The sequence below is a fragment of the Aegilops tauschii genome, chromosome 2, assembly GCF_002575655.3.
Source record: "Aegilops tauschii subsp. strangulata cultivar AL8/78 chromosome 2, Aet v6.0, whole genome shotgun sequence".
NCBI lineage: Eukaryota > Viridiplantae > Streptophyta > Magnoliopsida > Poales > Poaceae > Aegilops > Aegilops tauschii.
In genome coordinates this window covers 375,504,106-375,514,734 of record NC_053036.3, presented here as the reverse complement: position 1 = coordinate 375,514,734, position 10,629 = coordinate 375,504,106, and the positions used below count along the sequence as shown (strand labels likewise).

The 10,629-nt window shown below is 47.4% G+C and overlaps 1 long non-coding RNA gene across 3 annotated transcripts; it reads right to left on the bottom strand.

The window, feature by feature from the left end:
* Positions 1 to 1,385: 1,385 nt before the first annotated feature.
* LOC109744435 (uncharacterized) lies at positions 1,386 to 4,174 on the bottom strand. 3 transcript variants are annotated; one of them, XR_002228288.4, is made up of 3 exons: positions 3,810 to 4,167; positions 2,514 to 3,551; positions 1,386 to 1,639 (listed from the first exon to the last, which is right to left on the bottom strand). It is a non-coding gene; the product is annotated as an uncharacterized lncRNA (long non-coding RNA). The 3 variants fall into 3 exon arrangements; XR_005768320.2 differs by having other exon boundaries at positions 3,767 to 4,158; XR_006670166.2 differs by having other exon boundaries at positions 2,514 to 4,174.
* Between the last annotated feature and the right edge of the window lie 6,455 nt (positions 4,175 to 10,629).

The window sequence follows — 10,629 nt, the reverse complement described above, 5'->3', positions numbered from 1 at the left end:
CAACTTGGTGTGTTGCCGCTATATATAACTGCATTGGTTCGCCGACATTTGGCGCGGCCAAGATTGGGTTGGTGGCCAAAACAGCTTTTATTTCCTCCAATTCGGCCGTGGCCGCATCCGTCCACTCGAAGTGTTCGGTGCGTCGAAGAAGGCGATAAAGAGGTAGTGCCTTTTCTCCTAATCGGGAGATAAAGCGGCTTAAGGCAGCCACGCATCCAGTTAGTTTCTGGATTTTCTTGAGGTCTGTTGGGATAGCCAACTGTGATAGAGCTCGGATTTTAGCCGGATTTGCTTCAATTCCTCTATTGGAGAGGATGAAGCCTAAGAGCTTTCCGGCGGGCACGCCAAAGACGCATTTTTCCGGATTGAGCTTGATGTCGTATGTTCGGAGATTGTCGAACGTGAGCCTCAAGTCGTCTATTAAGGATTCAATGTGTCTGGTTTTAATGACCACATCGTCTACGTATGCCTCCACTGTTTTGCCGATCTGTGTTTCAAAGCATGTCTGAATCATGCGTTGATAGGTTGCACCGGCGTTTTTGAGCCCGAAAGGCATGGTGTTAAAACAGAATGGGCCGTATGGGGTGATAAATGCCGTTGCGGCTTGATCGGACTCCGCCATCTTAATTTGATGGTATCTGGAGTATGCGTCGAGGAAACACAACGAATCGTGTCCTGCGGTAGCGTCGATAATTTGGTCCATGCGGGGGAGGGGGAAGGGATCCTTGGGGCAAGCCTTGTTAAGGTCCTTGAAATCGACACATAGGCGTCAGGATTTGTCCTTCTTTGGTACCATCACCAGGTTTGCTAGCCAGTCCGGATGTTTTATTTCTCTGATGAATCCGGCCTCAAGTAACTTGGCTAGCTCTTCTCCCATGGCTTGTCGCTTAGGCTCGGAGAAACGCCGGAGAGTCTGCTTGACCGGCTTAAACCCCTTTAGAATGTTAAGGCTGTGCTCGGCCAGCCTGCGTGGGATTCCTGGCATATCTGAAGGATGCCAGGCGAATATGTCCCAATTTTCGCGCAAGAACTCCCGCAATGTGGCCACTACAACAGGAACCCCCCTTTAACAACGCATCAATGCGTTGTCGTATGTCCATATATGTGTTGCTAAGGTCTACACCAACGAATTAGTATGCGTTGCCGTTGGTGGCGTTGGAAGGATCTACAACAACGTATATACGTGCGTTGGTAAACAACATGTAGAAGCGTTGTTAGATAGCAACATATAAGGCTAGGGCCCAACAACACTACATATGTGTTGGTGGTGACCCTACACAACAGGATTCTAGAAGTTTTGCTAGATAGCATGAACAATTAATGATTTTCATATATTGCATCCAAAATTATTAGTTCAACACCAATAGTGCATAGGAGCCGCAATATAATAAACAATCCAGTCTCATATATTAAATCAAATATGTGGCATTACAAAGAACATGGTCCAAAGATTACAAGAGGTGAAACTATCTAGTAGTAGGCCAATTATTGACCTTGCCATCAACTATAATGTTTGAAACATTGATACTAAAAGTTACATTCTAATTGACTTGTAGCCTAACTATTTGCCTCGGAATCAAAATCTTCTTGGCCTTGCAATCAAAATATGAGTCATGCATCCTCAATTTATCTTGGTAATCTACAAAATAACAATATGAGGCAAGCGATTACAGTAAAGTAAATTAGATTAATAGAGAAGTAAAATTTAAAGCAGCACTGTAAAAATGTTTTTTTACCAAGACATAGATTTGTACACAGAGGTGGGATAATTAATAATCTAATTATAAAAACATCTACAACAATTATTAAATAACATGATTATGCCCTATATCCATGTACTGATTTTTTTGCATCTCGCATCAATTCAAAACTATATGAACTATTATTATATAGTTATATGTTCCAGTCTATTTTTTATAAAAAAGACCAAAATGCAGAAGTGGAAAGTGCAGATACTTGCAACATCAGTAGCATCGCTCTGTAAAGAAATAACAAAATATGCACTAGCGAAAGGGTCATTGCCATGCTATGAAGTACAAACACAGAGACTCCGGGTCTTCACCCTTACTTTGTAAACCGAGGACATTCTATTTCTCTCTTCATTGTCATGCACATGTTCTGAATACCCATGGCTCGTTCAGATAAAAAAACTCCTTATTAAAACACCAAGTACCTTTGACCAATCGTATGTGGCTATTCATTGTGAACAACCATCAGCTTGTATTTACTACCAAAAATTATCCAAAATTATATTAATAGTAATAGTGAGATGAGCCCAGCAACCGACTAAGTGATAAGTATTCTAGGTGACCAGTTATACCAACTATACATAATTCAATATTTCTATTCTCCAATGGTCTCTGCACTAATTAGCTTTGGGGCACATCACTCCCGTACTACCCATTCTTGGGACGATTTATTAGTCATGCTTGCTATGGTGTGTTAGGAGAATCTCAGTGCCATCAAATCAAAAATCTTTAAATAATCTACATTACACAAAACGTCATTGTTACCTGAGTACTACAAAGTCAAACATTAGAATTTCCTGATCCATGTAAAATTCTCAGAACCTGCAGAAGCAACAACACGAGAAAAAGCATCATCAGATTGGAACAACTGGAGTTATCAACACATGCATAGAAAGAAGACGTGCATAATGAACTAACAAACAGAAAGACGAAACAGCAAGAAAACTATGAACTGTCTACCCTGAGCCCCTGACTTGACCTTGAAGGAGTGCTTGATCTAATTAGTATAAACAAGAGCATGCCATAATTAGAATACAAGAGAGGACATCACAGAATAATTGATTAGCTGCAGGGTAAAAGAACATACGAGACTGAGCCTACCATAAGAAGTCTGGTTTCCGTCCGATCTTGCAGCGTCACCCCAAGCAGAGATAAGGACTCATACCACAAGCAGCATGAAAAAAGAGTAAGGATTGATCCACACACATAGCAGCAAGAAAACTAAAACCTAATGCATCACAAGAAACGAGTATTGAGTAAAAATGTACGCAATCATTCTTCATGAAAATTGCACGGTTAACTGCCACCTCAAACCACGCCTCCAGTCCCTATGCATTATCATCACTTGAAACATCAATCTTCATGTTCCCGTCTTACTAAAATTACATATCATATCTACATGCATCAGCCCATTCAGGTATAAGCTTGGTGAAAAAGGTTGTTGAACTTGCTTTTCTACATGGTTTTTGTCTTACACTTTACTGATTGTTATGAGGCTTAAAAGTAGCATTATGAGGCTTGAATGTAAGTGAATTAGAACCATCATGAATTAAAAACTAAGAATTGGTTACCCCAACTCTAGCTGGGAGATCAAGGGATGAAGATTAGATGCCTTTTTGGTTGACCACGAAATTATGGTAATTTCCTTAACAACATGCATGATACACAAAAACATGAGCACAATATTTACGTAATGAGAGAGAGAGAGAGCAGGGGACACACTAAGCAAAATACCATAAAGGTTCTGAACTTGTTGTCTCTCTGCAGAAATCATCTCTTGTTCGACGTTTGGGTAGAAGAATCCTGCATTTATTTCAACAAGAAACTTATGTGTCAGTTAAACGGTTCCCTTCAGTGATGCACGTAAAATAGGAAATCTTAGTAGGTTTGAAATCAGCATGTGCAGCTACGCAGGCAGGGAAAATCATCAACAAGCATGCAGTCCATTGGTGTTGTAACTTGTAAGATGCGACCGGCAAGGAAAAACAAGGATGGGCGAGGACAACGGGGAATATTACTTTTACATAATACAAGTACAGATGCGGGGAGGCAGAATAGGACCGGCTGAACTACTGCAGTGTGAGGAAGACGGGGGCGTCAGTGCTTGCGTCGTTCCTGGCTGTGTGGATTGTGGATGAACAACGCCGGCGTCTGCATCGCCGGCCATGCGGATGAAACGACGGCGGCGACGCGTTTCCCAACGCGAGGAGGAGGCGCGACGACGTCGAGTGCGTCCCCGACGCGCGGAGAGAGTGGTGAGGGAGGAGGGCTTGGCGGAGGCTCTTGAACATACTGAGGGAACAGGGGAGGCGGTCGAGGGCCAAGGACGGTGGTGGTTGGAACCCTAGCTGTTGTAGGTGCATCTCTCGCTTAGGCTGAAGGCCAAAACGACGGGGGAACAGGAAAACGCTTCGTGCGCAAGAGGTGGAGGTGTGGGCACGGGGAGGTTAGCGCTAAATTGGGGAAAGTGGGAAACAAGGCATCATACCTTTTTTCCCGTGTAAAACAACACATCCTGTTATATCGGTGCTAGACATACGTTGGTATAGGGGGTTCTTGTTGTAGTGGGCATTTGTTGTGGGGTCCAGCTGTGCCCCGATGGATGTTGTTTTTGTAGGGTCCGTTGGGTGGACCTGGAATTTGACTATTTCGTCCGCTGGTTTAAAAGAGGTGGACGTGGGTCTTTTGTCGAGTATCACGTCGTCCCTGTCTACTGTGGAGCGCAACGCAGTTAGTTCTTTGGCCGCAAGGGTTTCGGATAACGCCTCGAGGGCTAGTGTGGCGGTTTTGTTTTCGGCGCGGAGTGCTATGTCCAGATCACTAGCTAGAGTGATGATTCCATTGGGCCCGGGCATTTTGAGCTTCATGTGCCCGTAATGGGGTATAGCTTGAAAGATCGTGAATGCCTCCCGCCCTAGAAGGGCGTGGTATCCGCTACTGAATGGGGCCACTTGGAATGTGATTTCTTCGGATCTATAATTCTCCGGCGTGCCGAATACCACATCTAGTGTTATTTTTCCTGCACATCGTGCCTCCCGACTAGGGATGATTCCTCTGAAGGCCGTGCTGCTTTGCTCAATGCGTCTCTTGTCTATTTCCATTTTTCGAAGAGTCTCCTCATAGATGAGGTTTAATCCGCTGCCACCGTCCATGAGCACTTTAGTAAGCCGGAAGCCGTCCACAATTGGACTAAGGACCAAGGCGGCTGGTGCTCGGGCTGTTCGGAATTTAGGTTCGTCATTGGCATTGAAGGTTATAGCCGTATCGCTCCATGGATTTATTGCTGCCATGCGGCAGACTTCGGCAAGGCTGCGGAGTGCTCGCTTACGCCTGTTATTTGAGGTGAAGGTCTTGAAGACTGTCAATACCGTATTGTTATTTTCCACGGGATGGTGCTCTGTTGCATTGTCGGTAAGGATATCCTCGCCACTCTTGGCCACCTGCCGGAGTACCCAACATGCTCTAAGGCTATGTGTTGGCATGGTATCCGCTGTACTGTGAATTTTGCATGGCCCATTGAGCCATCCCTCCAATACGGTTCCATGCCCTGTAGTGGGCTTTTGTTTCTTTGTAATTGGATCAGGTGACTTACGATAGTACACCCTTTTAGTTCGGACGGGGGGTTTAGTGAGAGCCGGGGGATCCCAGAATTTTGTTTGGGTTTTCCAGGCGCTTTCCATCGCACAGTACTTCTGTACTATGGCTGCCAAGTCAGCGAAGTGTGCTATGTCACGGCGACTTATGGCGTTGAGGATTCCCTTGTCCGTGCAATTTTTGCAAAAGAATGAAATTGCGTCTTCCTCGCGACAGTCCTTAACCTTGCTCATTACAAGGAGGAATCTGGCCCAATAGTGATGTACTGTCTCTTGGGGCTCTTGTCTAATGTGGGAAAGATCACTTGTATCTGGGCGGGTGGGTAGATTTAGGTCCGAACCCTGACCCGATCTGAGACCCAGGGACGGAGGAGTTTCCGAGCTTGGCAGTTCGGGCTCCGGGATGTTGCCCAATAGGTCTGGCCCGCTGTCTGATTCTAGGTTCAAAGCTTGGGCCATGTCCTCCCATAGAGGGGTATCTGGCTCGAAGAGCTCGGGAATCCGGACATAGTTTGTCCTCAAGATAGAGGAAGAATCGCTGCGTTGCTCCTCCACCACCGCTATCTGATGGGTGACCGGCGGAGAGTTAATCTCCCTTTGGTCGGGTTTAAGCCCGATCCGATCATAGTCCGTAGCGACTCCCAAGGCGGCGATGCGATCCAAGAGCTCGTTCAAGGAAGAGAGCTCCATTGGGTCCATCTGCTCGGTGAGTCCCGAGCCGACGTGGAGGCCGTTTTTGATGACCCGAGAAGTCATCATCGGCGCAACGGCCGAACGGGCGGTCATGACGAAGCCGCCTAGAAGAGTTTGGCCTACAGCCAGGGCTCCCCCGGAGGTGATGTTTTCCTTGACAACGAGACGAGCCATCAAGCCTTATGATGACGACACAGTGGAACTCTCAATGAAAGCACCAATGACGGTGTCAAAACCGGCGGATCTCGGGTAGGGGGTCCCGAACTGTGCGTCTAAGGCGGATGGTAATAGGAGGCGGGGGACACAATGCTTACCCAGGTTCGGGCCCTCTCGATGGAGGTAATACCCTACATCCTGCTTGATTGATCTTGATGATATGAGTATTACAAGAGTTGATCTACCACGAGATCGTAGAGGCTAAACCCTAGAAGCTAGCCTATGATTATGATTGTTGTTGTCCTACGGACTGAACCCTCGGGTTTATATAGACACCGGAGGGGGCTAGGGTTACACAGAGTCGGTTACAAGGGAGGAGATCTACATGTCCGAATTGCCAAGCTTGCCTTCCACGCAAAGGAGAGTCCCATCCGGACACGGGACGAAGTCTTCAATCTTGTATCTTCATAGTCCAACAGTCCGTCCAAAGGATATAGTCCGGCTATCCGAGGACCCCCTAATCCTGGACTCCCACAGTGGCCGCCTCAGTATTGTTAACCTCCACTTGAGTAGCTGGAGGGTCGGACATAGACACGTTCTCCTCGAGAACAGCTTCTTGGTTGGTAGGGGTGTGGCAGCACACTCTTCTTCTTGATGGTGTTCTTCTTGATCATCGGCTGATGCAACCGGAATGTCTTCAGCAGCTTTGGCTTCAGACTCAGAGACGTTCACAGTTGGAGTGGCGTTAGGAAACACTTGTCATGCCACTAAGTTGTGGTGCTCTTCTCCTTCTGGAACGCTCGACAAAGCGACTTGTGGCCTTGGTCCTTTGCGAAGCCTACGGAATTGTCACAGCCCTAGAGTATTGCTTGTAATTAGTTGCATTTGCATCCATGCATCATGTTTGAGTTTAAATGAATTTGAATTGGGGATGTTCAAACCCTAGCACATGATGAAATTCAACTAGGTTCAAATTCAAATCTTTTCAATGAACCAAAATGCCCTCCAGAAAAGTTCATGATTTTTTATTAAGGTGAAAACCTCTGCCAAAAATGATGAACATATTTCTAGGACATTCTTGATTTTTGAATTAACTCATGTTGTATTTGAATTGGGGAATTTAAATTCTATAATTATTTTAAATGCTCTAATAATTCTCAAATAATTGAGGGCTGTTGGGAATAATCTAGTATGTGCCCACAATTTATTTCAGGATTTTATAAAGTGGTTTAGTATTTTACTAAATCCAAAAAAACAAAGACAGAAAATAGAAAAAAATAAATAAAAGGAGAGAGAGAGGTTACATGTGGCTTACCTGGCGCCCACTTGGCCCAGCGCTGGCAGGCCCAACCCACTGGCCTCCCCTGTCGTCTTCCTCCCCTGCCAGGAGGACGAAGGCGCGTGCTCTCCGTGCGCGTCCACGCGTGAGGCCACCTCCTGCTTCCCGCCGCTTCCCCGACGCGGCTGTGAACGCCACGCACTCCCCCTGGACCCCCTCGACCTCTCCCTCGTCCTCACCTCCCTTGTCTCTCTCCCTCGCGCGGTCCGAGCGCTGCCGCCGCCGCCGACGAGCACCACCGCGGCCAACGCCTCTTCCTCGTCCTCCCGAGCAGCCCAGAAGCTCAGCCACTTCGTGCTCGACCCCCCGACCGAGCCACGCCCTGCCAGAAGCCCCCGAACGTCCTCACCGGGCTCGTCTTCAACCTCCCGACGGCGAGATCGACTTCACCGCCCCGCCAACTCCAATCCTTCCCTGAGCCCGTTTCGACGCCCTCTGCACTCGCCGTGAGCTCCTGCTCCTTCTCCCCCTCCCCGTTTGCTCTGCTGCACGCCGTAGCTGCCACACCGCGCTCGCGCGCACGCGCCGCTGCCTGAGCTCCTCGCTGCCGAGGCCACTTCCACCTGAGCTCGAAACCGAGCGCATCACCGCGCTCAGCGCGTCACCACGGGGCCGTAGCGACCATATGTTGCTCCTTCCGTTCCCTGTGGCATCGAATTCGTCGACGTCCGAACCCCGGCGCCGCTCTGCTCGTCGGTGCCGTCGACTCCGACCACCCCGCCCCCTCTTGTGTGTTTCCCTGGATGCGGCGCACGCCCAGCAGCCCGTAGAGCCAAACCGTGGGTCGAGAGGACGCCGGACGGCGAATCCCGAGCGCCTCCGCCGCTCTGTGAGGTCGCCGGCGGCTAATCCCAGGCCGCGCCGACGTGGCAGTGATTAGTGCTAATCACTGCCAGCTAACAACCCACAATGGGCCCCGCATCGAGTCAAAGCATGGGTCAACGCGGGATTAGCGCCTCTGTCACTGACCAGTGGGCCCGATAGGTCAGGTTTGACCTGGACCAGGTCAGTTGACCTGCTGACGTAGTGATGAGGTCACCCTGACGTCATAAAGTCTTCTCTGGATTTTAAATAAATCTAAACGATTTATTTATTTTCAGAAAATGTCCTAAACTTCTAAAAATCATAGAAATTCAACCATAGCTCAGAATGTAATAAATTATATATGAAAAATTATCGGAAAAATATGAGGAATCTGTTTATGGCATTGTCATGCATGTTTAAACAACTTAAGGTTGTTGTATACGACAATTTGATTAAATGGCATTTGAAATGCCTTATGTGGAGTTTGAATTTGAATTTAGTGTTCAAACCAACTCCATTTAAATCATTACTAGCTGCATTAGGTCAAATCACAGCATATTGCCATGTCATATTCATGGATCATTTTGTCGCATTGCATTGATTGTGCTCTTTCTCTGTTGCCGGTGGTTGTTCCCTCTCGATAGACGTGTTCCGACGATGAGTTCGATGACACCGGTGAAGAGCTATATTATCTTCAGAAGTGCCAGGCAAGCAAAACCTCCTTGTTCATTCTGATACAATCCCACTCTCTCTCTCTCTCTTTCTGCTCCCTTTTACTGCATTAGGACAACAACGAGTCATCTGTTATATGCTGCGGTAGTTGAACCCCTTTTCCTCTGCATGACCTCTCATTGCCACAGTAAATAGATGAAACCCACTAGCATGAGTAGGAGTTGTTTGAGCCCTGATGTGCCTACTCATTCATGCTTGTTTGTCATGCCTGCTACTGCTTAGAGTTGAGTCAGGTCTGATTCATCGGGGATGAATTGGAATGGTGATGAACATGTCCTACTGTGTGTGAGCTAAGTGTGTGAACACGATTTGCTAAAGGTAGCGGTGAGAGGCCATGTAGGAGTACATGGTGGGTTGTCTCATTCAAGCCGTCCTCAAGAACCGAGTTCTGTGTTTGTGATCCATGAACAGCTACTACCACACGTTGGGCCTTGAAATATGACCCCGCTCGACTTATTAACCGCCCTTGTCCTCTGTCCAGGAGTTGCAACTAGTTTCTGGTGTTTGTAGGATATGTGTTGGAGGTCGTGCGTAGCGCTGACCCTAGGGGTGGGCTATGATGCGGTAGATACACCGTGGCCCGGTGTACCGAGTCGCCCGTTTGGTGTCTCGGGAACCCTGCACATATCGTTTGGGGCTGTGAGCGAAACCCCGGCCGGATGTCCTCGCGGATGGAACCCGAATAGGCGATAAACCTGGACTAGAGACTTGTGTGGTTAGTCAGGTCGTGGTCTACACCCACGTCGGCTTTCGCTTGAAGTCTGCCGAGCACATGTCGTGTGCAGACGCTAAGTGGTGGAAACATGTGTGAAGAAGTACACCCCTGCAGGGTTATAAATGATCTATTCGAATAGTCATGTCCGCGGTAAAGGACTTCTGGGTTGCCTGTACAGTTCATAGACAAGTGAAAGTGGATACTCTAAAATGTGCAAGATAAGCGTGAGTGCTATGGATGGCGTTCTCGTAGGGAGACGGGAGCGGATCCATAGTGGTGTATTGATATGGTGAATATGTGGACTCGTGTGCGCCACCACAAAAGAGTTATTTGCAGACATAGTTCAGGATAGCCACTGAGTCAAAGCTGGCTTGCTGCGGTCAAACTCCACCACCCCTTTGTTGATACCGATGCATATGTAGCTAGTTCTGATGTAAGTCTTGCTGGGTACATTTGTACTCACGTTTGCTTAATTTATGTTTTTGATGAGAGACTTCAGTCTCGCTAGTAGTTCTGCGTGGACTTCGACATTTAGCTTGATACCTCAGCTACGATCTTGTGCCCTCGGCAGGATCTGGTAGATAGTCAGGCTTCTCAGCCTTTTTCATTTGTAGATGTCTGTACTCAGACATGTTAAGCTTCCGCTTGTGCTTTGACTTGTATGCTCTGAATGTTGGGTCATGAGACCCATGTTTGTAATATCTCGCTCCTCGGAGCCTATTGAATAAATACTTTGAGTCGTAGAGTTTTGCTGTGATGCCATGTTGTATTTACACATATCGAGCATATTGTGTGTATGATTGAAATGCTTGGTATGTGTGGGATCCGACAACCTAGTTGTCTATCCTT